Below are 10,298 nucleotides of genomic sequence, written 5' to 3' on the forward strand. Positions count from 1 at the left end.
GGATGTTTCATAAGACAAAAGAAACCTGCTATAAAATGTTCATTTAATGAGCTTTATGATTTTTTTATTTACTTGTTTACACCTTTCCCGAAAAATCATACTTTAGTCTGTTTCTAATGGTTAATGCTGAACTTCAACATCAGCTGTGGTAAAAACTTGATGAGACTTGCTCATTCATCTTGAGCTCCTGCTGATTCCTCATACTGGAAATCTGGAAATGCAATTTATTTATTAATCATAGAAGCCTTTACAGTTTTCCTTATATTGGTGGTATACAGATGGGTTAATATGCTCAAAAATATCAACAAATAAACTCAAAAATACTGATTGATAATACCAGTTGTGGTAGGCCCCTGGGGTTAGGGGCGTGACCACTGTGACCCGGAAGGAGGAAGCACACAGAGATACACAGACACGGGGATTAAATGAACTCAAAACATACCTTTATTGGCTTTTAACGCCCTCCACCACACCCAAAAACAACTCAAAAGAACATACTATGGCCCAATGGGGCTCTAGAGTTTCATAGTCTCTTTTTAAAGTGCTGACTACGAGTCCACGCAGCCTCAGCCCTCCGCTCCCCAGTCAAAGTTCTCAAATGATGGCGGAGGCTGAGTATATATGCCTGTCTCAACTGGCGGCTGAATCAGCCCTCATGCGGGCCAGCTGAGACAGGTGTGGCTTTGCGCTCTGGCGTGGGGCAGACCCACAACTCCCCCGCCTCCTCACGCCACACAGTATTAGTAGAATCAGAACCAGCCATGCAGAAAAACTTCGTAATTTTCTCTTAAATGTGTTACATTTTTAACTGTCCCTAGGAAAAAAAACATTCAAAGTGTTGAGTAAACTTAGAGATTTCTTCTTTAAACATAATTGCAAAGAGAGAAATAACTAAGGGGTTAAGTTACTAGAGAAATAAGTAACTAGACTGGTTAAAGCTGCTTCATGAGAAAAATAAACCTGCTATAAATGGGCATTATAAAGGGCTTTAAGATTTATTGTATTTAGTTGTTTAAACAGTGGAGTAGAGGTTTCCTCCTTGCACCTATCCCATGAAAATCAAACTATATTCTGTTTCTAATGGTAAATGCTGTACTTTAACATCAGCCATGGTAAGAACTAATTCCTGTTATGCATAAATACTGTTGGGGACATTAAAGAGACACTTAAAGGTTATACATATACATAGGGGTACGTAAATGTGTGTATATAACTGTAATTAAGTTACCCCATACCTGTAGCAATGGAATGGTCCAATTAGAGAAAGAGCAGGGCTACAGGTTTTAAAGGGCAGGAAGACACACCTGCAAGGGGGTCTAGAAAACGGAAGCCAGACAAATTTTGAGCTAGCCATTCTGCTGGGGGACATGTCTCTCCAAACCATCACTGATTGTGGAAACTTCTCTCTAGACCTCAAGCAGTTTGAACTGTGTGTCTCTCCACTCTTCCTCCAGACTCTGTTCCCTTGATTTAGAAATGAAATGTAAAATTTACTGATGATCAGTGATGGTTTAGAGGAGAGACATGTCATCTGCTGGTGTTGATCCACTGTGTTTTGTTATCAAGTCTAAAGTCAGTGCAGTTTTGTTTTCCCACAAAATCTTACAGAACTTCATGCTTCTTCCCTCTGCTGACAACTTTTATAAAGATGTGGATTTCATTTTTTTTTTCATTCAATTTCACTTTTACTCCAGCAGGACTAAAAGTACCAATTGGTCTCATATAATATTATAATTTTCTGAGACATTGATATTTGTGTTTTCATTGGCTGTAAGCCATAATCATCAACAATAAAAGAAATAAAAACTTAACATAGATCACTCTGTGTTTAATACTTCTATATAATATAATATGAGTTTGACATTTTGGACTGAATTACTGAAATAATGTAACTTTTCAATGATATTTACTTTTTTTGAGATGCACCTGTATGTTCAAAAATGCAAAGATTTTCCCTAGGTTTTCCTATGTTCCCCACGAATGTATAATATGTATAATGTATAATACAATATTAGTACCAGAGACTGTAAAAAAGATGGACGCCGTGTCACCGTTCCCATTCAATCAATGAAAATGAAGCCAAAATCTTCCTCCATGTTGGCGATGCGCAGAAGAGACCAGAGGAGGGAGAAAGACTGTGGAGAGATTGTGGGTTATTTAAATAACCCCGCCCCTGAGAGCTGCCTCCACAGACCTCATACAGTCTATGGTCCCACCCATACAGTCATTGGTCCCACCCCGGCTAGGTGTAACCCAGCCCTTTTACAATAACCACACCTTTTTGAATAGAGCTGAATAACGTTTTAAAAAACGAATTCTGTGGGGATATAAAAATTTTGACAATGACTAACATTTGACAATAGGTTACACTAGCTGTTGCATTTAAATAAAGGAGGTAGAATTACAGTATATTAGAAAAAAACGTGATTGAAAGTTGTCTGTTTTGCCATTAAAACCTATGGGGATGGGTGGGGTTACACGGCTTTCTGCAACCGAACAGCAGGGGGCGCCCGACCTGTGGTGTCTTCACTTTTGAGAGACGATGCTCTGTCCAGCTATACACAGTCTATCATTAGTACAGATAATGGTTCTGTGGTTCTGTAACTCTGAAGAGAACTTTATACTGTGCCCCTGAAGCAGAACCCCATCAGTGAAAACCTTTAGACTAATCACTCCTCATTCTCTCACTGCTGGCATCTGCACACTTGTTTTGATCTGAAGGGTCTCACAGAATAGTGGCAGGACCTGTTTCTCAGAGTAATTAAACTGAGCACTGCTGTGATGAGAATTACAGCGGCTCACGAGCGGTCAGTCCTGAGCGCAGGTCCTCGACGCCCTGTTTAGAAACAAAGCATTATCCTCTCCTCACTTCTGCAGCAGTCTCTTATCAGCCTAAAGTGTGCCGGGATTGGCAGCGCTGGTCAGATTGCTGCCTTTGTGCCGCGCAGGCCACGGGCCGCCGTCAGGCTTTCTCTTCACAAGAGCAATTTCGCTCTGGGCCAACAAAAAGAATGGCTGTTTGTGTTTTGGGGTTTTTGATTTGGTGATCAAAATGTGTAATCATGGCTGCGCTGCTCTCTGGAAGCCACTTCATTCTCATTCTCGGCTGCGTGCTGATTTCATCTTTCTCCCTCCAAAAAAAAAAAAACCCTCCGCCAATTAACCTCCCGCTTGAAAATCAACTTGAAAGCTTTTCCATTAAACGCTTTCCTTACACACATCAACTCAATAAATAGCTTTAAAATTCGGCATCAGCCCTTGAGTAATCAGAGCCTGTTTGTCTTCGCACTTATAAATGCTGCCTAATAATTTATTTGGTAGGCAAACCTGGCAGAAAAAAGTGACATTATTTATATGCTAATGTGGGTTTGAAAGACCTCTGTCACAGGTGGGGTCGGCTGAGCTGTCTTTCATACATCACTGCTGAAAAAAAAAGAAGAAAAAACAAACGGCATGGCCGGCATGGGCTTATTGAGCTGCTTAAGATGCTTGACAAGGTAAAATTTTGACCAGTAGAAGTTATTTTTTGGTTGAATTGGTTTACCAGCAAGCGAGATTTTCCCAATCAAGCTAAGCAACCAGTATAACCAAACTTGAGCAGTAAAAATCAAGCAGTTTGGACAGCATGGCCAGCATTGAGGCTGGTTGACCTGCATGACCAGCATTGAAGCTGGTTGACCTGCATGACTAACATTTGAAGCTGGTTGAGCAGCATGACCAGCTTTGAAGCTGGATGACCAGCATGACCAGCATTGAAGCTGGTTGAGCAGCATGACCAACATTTGAAGCTTGATGACCAGCATGAACAGCATTGAAGCTGGTTGACCAGCATGACCAATATTAGAAGCTGGTTGGCATGCATGACCAGCATTGAAGTTAGGAGTCCAGCATTACCAACATTTGATGCTGGAAGACCAGCATTGAAGCTGGATGAAAAGCATGAACAGCATTAAAACTGGATGATTGGCATGACCAGCATTGCAGCAGATTGACCAATATGACCAGCATTGCAGCAGGTTGACCAATATGACCAGCATTGCAGCAGATTGACCAATATGACCAGCATGTCCAGCATTAAAGCTAGATGATCAGTATGACCAGCATTGAAGCTGGATGACCGGCATTGAAGATCTTAAACCATCCAACAAGACCAAGCTGGTTGACCAGCAAGAACATAAAACAACCAATATTCTTCACAGCAGGTTTACCCTATTTATTTAACTCCACCATGTGGAGTAATGAAGCAGTAACTTTTGTAAGTTTAAATGGGGGGAAGAGTCTTAGGGAGTTTAGAGACCCCATATTTTTTATTAAAAATATCCCTATTTAACACCACAAATTGATAATGTATCACAAAGGAAACCTCTATGAAAAATGTTTTAGTTTGGATGATCAGCTTTCTATTAAAACTGACAATCAAATGCTGATTAAGATCATCTAAAATCAGCGACCAGCTAAATCTGGTCTTAAACTGGATTTGTTAGCAGGGATTGTACCTTTTCGCCGTTTGTGCAACATACCTGCTGTTAGAGCTACAAAGGGGGAAAGACTCCACACTAAAGCCTATGGATTTGAAATGGGTTAAAATGTAAAAACCTTTCTGTATGTAAATTCATCCATTAAAAAAAAACTGGTCTGAAACTGTGTTTGTCAGCAGGGATTGTACCTTCTTGCCAGTTGTACTTCTTATCTTCTGTTTTTTTTTTTTGTTTGTGCTGTGTGTATTAGGGTTATACAGGGTTTTGAGAGCTCCAGGATGCTGTAGAACTGCTAATGATGATCTGAGTTGATCAGTGGAAATGTGAGCCGGCCAAATGATCAGAAAGTAACACAGGCCCAGCGGTGCTCTGCTTCAGTCTGACCGCAGAAGCCGATGTATTGACAGTGTTTCATAATCATTTCATTTGCTGTGGTGTGAGCTATTGAGCAGTGTCACTTTTCTTGGTTATTTGAATAGATCTGAGTTTAAGAACAAATGGTCTCGTCATAAAAAATCCATATGAGCAGAATGAGATTGGAGAGAGAGAGAGAGCTGCTCAGAAACACAAGCACAGTCTAACACTGCCCTCTATTGAAAGAGCAGCTCTATGAAGGACCAGCCTTAATGTCTTTCATGACTTCCTAAGAGAAACATATAGCAGATGAATCTGGCAGCACCTCACTGTAGAAAAAGGTGCTTGGTAATAAAATCAAGTGATCTAAAAATAAAAAATAAAAATTTATTATACCAAGTAGAACCAACCCTTTTTTTCAGCACTTCCATCAGGGTAAAAGACAAAAGATGACACTATCAATTATTCATATATCTGACTGTATAGGGCAGTATATTGATTATAAGTTGAGAGTTCTAATATTTTTTCTAAATTTATTTTAATACAAATTTATTTTCCTCATAATGTTGATGATAAGGGGTGCCGAGTGGTCCAACGGTCTAAAGGTCGCTGGTTTAAATCCTGATCATGCAGCTTGCCATCAACTGCCTGTGATGAATGATATGCAGCTGAATGGGTGGAACAATTGGCCTAGGTAAATTGGGAGAAAATGGAAAAAATATATATGAATAAAAAATAAAGAAATATTGTTGATGACTGACTGACGCATAACTATGAATATCAGAAGGCCTTTTAGGAAGTTTTGGTGGGAGTGGTTCTCCAATGGAATTGAGCTTTGGTAATCTTGGAGTTTTCTATTGGTTATTTGATTATTTTGTTGTTAAAGCATGTATTTGAATTGTTGATGGTGTTATCTTTTGTCCTTTAACCCTAATGAAGGCATGAGTACCAAAATACGTTGATACTACATTGTACTACATTGTATCTTTAATAAAACAGCAAATTTCCAGAATCATATACAGAGAATACAAAGCTGCATATGGTTTGATGAATTTATAAACATATCTGTTATCATAAAAGTACAAACAATACATGTTTATATGTATAAAACACAAATTTACAGAATCTAGACTTCATTTTCATGCAGAATCTGAGGTATGAGATTATACATACACTCTAAAGCTTTGGGCTTACTTTTTAGAATAACCCATATATTAACAGAAGTATTGGGATATCTAATTATTCAAGAGAAATGTAAGAAATGTTATAGTAACTCTAGTCTCTACTGTCTAGGAAATGCTTTTTACTAGATTTTTGCTATGAGAATTTGGTTGCATTCAACAACAAGCGCATCCCTAATTCCAAAAACACTGGGCAGAGCACCATCATTACAGAAAACACAAATCTACTGCTCCACAGCTCAATGCTGGGGGTCCTTGTTTGCCTCTAGCTCACACATGACATTAGCTATGGTGCCATAGGTTTTGGCAATAGGTCTATACAATGACAAGCTGTCTGTGTGCATGTGCACATATGTGTCAGCAGTAGGTGCTAAGAAGGTGTCCACGAATAATATGTCCACATTTGGACATATTAGGCCCTATCGTACACCCTGCACAAGGTGCATTGCAATTCTTTTTGCTGTCTTACACTTTGCTAACAGAATTAAAATAGTGTCAGAGTTTAGGAATATATCTACACTGATGGGTGTGGTGGTCTGGAAGTGAGGTGTGTTCAGGTAAATTTCTGGTGTGTTTCTATTTTGGCAGCAGAAAACACAGGAGCTCCACTGACTGAAATAAACCTAGACAACAGTCAGTCATTACTATAGGTGCCCCCAGCACTCTTACACCCCCACTCGTTAATCATGCACGCGCACACAAACACACACACGGACACACTGCAGAGCACAAACAGAATAAAGAATAAAATAGCATTACTGTTCCCTTAAATGAGCTGCTGGTGCTTCTTCACAGTGTGAACACACAGGTCAGTAACCTCTGCTGAGACGTACAAAAGTACCGCGCTGTTAAGATACAAACGCGCCAAAGTCAGAGCTCACCTACCTCTTAAAGGGAATGACAAGTGATACAATGATTGGTTTATTTAAGGTTACGCCCAAAACACACCCACGATTAATTAAGAGAAATAATACAGCATTTCGAGCTGTGCAAGGCTCTCACAATACAAAAGACACACCTACATGCCAAACATTCACACAAAGCAATCCAGACTGTTCTTATACAGAGTTCCCCAATGGAGGAACAAACTACCTTCTACTACCAGATCAGGAGAATCTCTCACTATCTTTAATAAACTCCTGAAGACAGAGCTCTTCAAAGAGCACTTACTCTCCTAACACCTCTAACTAACTACCTTCTACTACCAGATCAGGAGAATCTCTCACTATCTTTAATAAACTCCTGAAGACAGAGCTCTTCAAAGAGCACTTACTCTCCTAACACCTCTAACTAACTACCTTCTACTACCAGATCAAGAGAATCTCTCACTATCTTTAATAAACTCCTGAAGACAGAGCTCTTCAAAGAGCACTTACTCTCCTAACACCTCTAACACACTAACATAACTACTTCTAACCTCATTTCCTTCTTCCTCTTCTTTCCTCCTCTATACCATTATTTCCCTTTGACCTCCTTTAGGCCCTCTCCTTTTTTACCTTGAACTTCTATTACTCTATTACTATATGTACATCATTATTGTAAGTCGCTTTGGACAAAAGCTTCTACTAAATGTAATGTAATGTAATGTAAAATCCAGCTGTACAATCTGCAATTAACAGTTGTGCTATAGATCACTAAAAGTGTCTGAGCATGTATATTGTATAATAAAATGAAAGTATAATATATTGGACAATTTCGCAATAGACCTAAAGCTCCTAAAACAATTCACAGTGCTGTAGGTGTATGTAGTAAACATTTAAGTGCATATCTAATGTAGTAAATATACAGTATAAACATTATTATATTAATTAAACATTGTATTATGTATTTCGTGCCATATTTGAATATGGCCAATTTCCAGTAAGTCTGCTGTTAGAGCTGGAAAGGGGGACCGACTCCACACTAATGATTATTGATTTAGAATGGGATATCATAAAAGCTTCTGTAGGTATAAAATACAATGGATAAGATACAATACATTTCTTATTTCACCTTCAGCCTCGGCTTTACACCCACACACATCACCGACACACACATACATAAACAGACGGCATCGCATGAGTCAGAGTGAATAATCTATAACAGTAGATTATATGGATTTATTTCACTGTAATAAAATCCCTTTGTGTGGCAGTTTATTACAGACCTCTTCAGTTCCGCTTTCAGATGCTGATCCAGTACAGTTTAGTGATTTATATACTTTAACATGCAGCTGATTTATTCAAGAACATGGATGTTTCTTGAATACCAAGAACGCAAGGAATTGACTGATTTTCTTGGGAATTAAATTGCGAGAACAAATTCACAATAATGCAAGAACACAAGAACAGAAATGCTTGGAACTTGTTTTGTTAGCTATTATAAGCAATAATACAGGAGAGGGAGTGCTATAATGTGTATTATTGGCACTGCTGTGCTGCGATTATATGCACGAGGTCGCAGACCGAATGTCAATATTACATGTTATAGCACTCCCTCTCCTTTATAATTGCGATTATAGCACAGTTCCATTATCACTGTTTATTAAAAGATTTTGAGTTAAATAGAACGAGAAAATATGATCTGTTTGGTTATAATTGCTCAGTGAGTTAAAATAGTTCCATTGCTGCTCTGTTTATAGCTGTGCTGTTTGGTTTGTAAGCGCTGCATTGTTCCTAGGTTAGTGTGGTGGCCTCTATTTTCAAGCTTACTGTAAATAAACGGAAGTGCTTTACTCACCCAAATAAACAGTTTTCAGGAAAGAAATCTGTTTAGATTAAAGTCCAGCTCTCGTTTGACTTGATTTTGAAAGAATTTTATTTTTAATAAGGTCCCCTATTTTTTTGACCATCTTACATTCAGCTTAAAATACCCTAAAGCTGGAAAATATGTACACTTAAGCTTTCATTTTAACAACTCTTAACCTGATATTAGTGGCTGATAATGTGTGTAATAATTTGTATTTTCGAATCTCTGGGATTATTTATTTGTGTGGAACGCGTTTTTGCCTATTGGAGACATGGCGTTTCTGCACTGTGCATTTTTGGGATCCATCGCCCCCCCAGTGGTGTATAATGACATTGCATTTGGTTTGTATTTGGTTTGTAAGCGCTGCATCATTGCTAGGTTACCTGTATGTGGCAGAGTAATACATGGAGAGCTTCGGTTACAGTGCATTACCAGCTAATTATGTTAGTAAAAAATCACATTGCAGGGTCGAAACTAACTGTGGTATAATAAATTATAGTACTGTAAACTATTACAATAAAATCTGCATATGATCCAAAGCTAACCTGATAACTATATAAATGATCATAATTCGTATCAAGATTTGACACTTTAATAACCCCTAGGTCAATTGCTAGATTTAGTACTATCAAAACAATGCAAACCTTTATACTTAAACACTTCTAAAGTGAGTGGAATTTTGAATATGAATTTTTTTTTTTACATAAGGGAAATAATATCGGTATAATAACTGGTAACTTGCTCTTATAGCTGTATAGCTGAGCACTTATGAGATGGTAAGCTGGGGGAACGACTACACACCAATGGTAAATGCTGGGGAAAGGAAACACTACAAAAATTACTATGCAAATAAATGATAGGAGGAGCGAAAAGTCCTTGCCATTTTATTCTTGCACTTTGATTCATGCGATTAAAATATCATGACCAGTCACTGATTCATTCATTGCAATTGCAGTCAGACTTTTCTTCCAGGTTTTTCTAAAATTGTCTTTCAGTAGGTTGAATTTAACCAGGTACTAGAAAAAAAAACTTATTAAGAGATTTTAATACAACTAGAAACAAAATATAAATAAAATAATAGGATAGTAAAGTATAAAAATACAAAAAAAAAGAAACAAAAAAAAATGAATAAAACCTGATTAAACTGAGTTGTGAAATACAGTACGGCCTTTTTTAGGGGCCATATGAAGCAGACGCTGGTTTGAGATGCTTGCCCTAAAGGTTTGTGTAAGCACAAAGGTCTGTATTTGCATACATGTTCAAATTAGGTAATTACATTGTTCGAAATCATCGGTGAGACTATCATTACCCTGTATGGTTATAATGATATGCTCTGATAAACCCTTTGAATATTTGTGTGTGTGTGGGTGTGTGTGTTCCCAGAAAAGGGGAAGTTGTCCTTTACACAACCCAACCACTTTAAGAATAATTACTGGCTCTAACCTTAGGACACACACACACATAGGAATACACACACACATAAAATAATAAAGATATAGAGAGGAGAATCGTCTGAAATATCAGAGCTGGTTATACGTTCTTAATAAGATTGTAAGTA

This window comes from Astyanax mexicanus, chromosome 3 (assembly GCF_023375975.1).
Source record: "Astyanax mexicanus isolate ESR-SI-001 chromosome 3, AstMex3_surface, whole genome shotgun sequence".
Taxonomy (NCBI): Eukaryota; Metazoa; Chordata; class Actinopteri; order Characiformes; family Acestrorhamphidae; genus Astyanax; species Astyanax mexicanus.